The sequence below is a fragment of the Notolepis coatsorum genome, assembly GCF_963971535.1.
Source record: "Notolepis coatsorum genome assembly, contig: SCAFFOLD_275, whole genome shotgun sequence".
NCBI lineage: Eukaryota > Metazoa > Chordata > Actinopteri > Aulopiformes > Paralepididae > Notolepis > Notolepis coatsorum.
The window spans coordinates 135,604-137,982 of record NW_028172860.1 but is presented as its reverse complement, the minus strand read 5'-3'; positions in this window follow the sequence as shown (position 1 = coordinate 137,982).

Genomic DNA, 2,379 nt, shown 5'->3' with positions numbered 1-2,379 from the left:
AAAAGGTTAACCAACGGAAGCAGGCAGCGCACCGGGGAAAAACCAGGCAACAGGCTGTTAACCCTAGCCTGGAGACTGCGGACGAGACAGGCGCCAGAGGGGACAGCTGAACACAGCCGCCCCGGCGGAAGGAGCGTAAGCTGGCGGTGTTGCATGACCAAGCCTCCATTTAAAAACCCCCACCCAGAGGGGTCGAGGCAGAGAAGGCTGACACGATTGGCAGACGTCATGAACGTGCAGGGGCACCCTCAAACGGTGAACCCGGGAGTTGACACTGCTCCAACACACCAGGGAATCAACCACCTCGGTGTTACCCAATGCGGTGGTTGTTCCTATAACCCCTCAAGAAAAAACTCCAAAACACACCTGCGGGTATACACCGGCTATACCGCAGTACAAGTGTTTCAGTTTCCAAAAAGGGTTAACCCAGGCCTACGGGTCGCAAACATCACTTCGGACCGGGCCTGGCGGTACGGGAAGCACAGGGTCACCAGAGGAGGTCAAAAAACCACCCCCACAGGCCCCTCTTCGCCATGCGTGAGAGAGGAGCGAAAAATAATGGAGAACCAGCCCCTAAGCACACCGTACCTGGTATTCCCCGGCGGTCTCCCAACCAAGTACTAACCAGGACCAACCTGTGTAGCGGCCGAGATCCGACGAGATCGAGCGCGTACAGAATGGCATGGCTGTAAGCCATGACGACAGTGCTGAGTAAAAACATACCCAACCAGGGTCTCCATAGCGCTTAACCCTGTGACACCCAGACCGACCTGGCATTTTTCCCCCTGAAAAAAGCCCAAGTCCCTCAGGGTACCAGAACAGCAGATCTGCATCCCCGGCGGACAACGGGTTCAACTGATCTGGACCAGCGTGACCAGAACCAGTCCCGTGCCCTAACCACGCCGACATGCCTACTCCAGGAGAAGGGCAGATATGCGTGTTGATCTTAACATGAAAAGAAGGCGCCACCCAGACGTTCGGACGAACCGCGCCTGGTGGCCCACCCCAAGGGCGTGAGACCCCACCACATATGTTCAGATCCATCCCGTCATCATCCCCCAGACATGAACGAGAATCCGTCGACAACCCACCCAGGTCATGGGATGTGGTCGTCGGAAGAGGAAAAACCCCCATCTCAGTTGCTTTATAAAAACGCTGTTTCAACCACAAGCAACCAAGGCATGCCAGTCAATCGCCTGTTTACAGCGAGCTAGCACTATACGTGCGTCGGGACACACCCCCATCAATGAACAGGCTATTTAGACCTGTCATTGAATCCCCAAGGCGCCCAGGGGAACGACAAGAGGGGTGTGACACTCCCTAACTCCAACACTTCTGGAATAGAAAGAAGGAAGCATCAACAGTATGTATCCCAGTCTACACAGCCGGGGTAAAAAATGTTCACATTTTTACATCCCACCACCCTCCCATAGGAAAGAGACGGGGATCCCCAGAGAGACTTCCCACGCGAGCTGTACAGATTGAAAAGAATATATTGCACCTTGAGCCATGTAAAAAACTGGTTTTAGGGCCTCTGGGGAAGAGGCACTGAACCCATACACACTCAATAAACGAATTGAATCGAATATACATACAATAGAAAAGGACCCTTCTAGAGGGTCCACTCACTTTGACAATCTGAGGAGGAAGGCTCTGTACTCTGATGGAGGCTTCCTCACATGGAAGAAGGAGTCCGAACTCACAGAAGGCCTTGGTGAGGAGGAGCCCTGACCACCCCCCCTGAAAACAGATCCATCACATGGACCTGAACAGCACACGGAAGTCCTACCAACAGAGACGCGCACGGTGACGTACTCTATGGCGGGGGAATTCCTGCGGTGCACACGCCCAATATACCAGGCCGTGGGACCAGGAACTCCCTCCCCCCCCCCCCCCCCCCCCCCCGTAACGTGCCGAACCGCCACGTGACGGGAACCTTGAAGGACAGGGGGTGTACCCAACAATGGGGAGAGGAAAGGTTACCAGTTCACCCCTTTACGACCCCACACCCATGATACGATGTAACGACAAAAAGAGAATATGACACAGTCATAGTCAGCTCTATGAAGCGTTTCACAGCTCCACACAGCGCATGAGCTAACCTGCTATCTGATTTTTACTAAGGAAAAACACAGAATAGAGAGGGCTCTAAGAACCCCGGTCCAACATACACATGTGCTTCCGTGGCCAGTACAACCCAGTTGTAGGTCACATGACACACACAACCCATCATCACCTACAAAAAATGGCAAAAACACTCAACAGAGGAACGCCGTTTTTTTCACAATGAGAGAATACATCATTCTTGATTAGTATCGACCACAGGCCTTGCTAAGCACACATGACAGCAACCAAACCAATTTCCCTTTAGGAAATAAG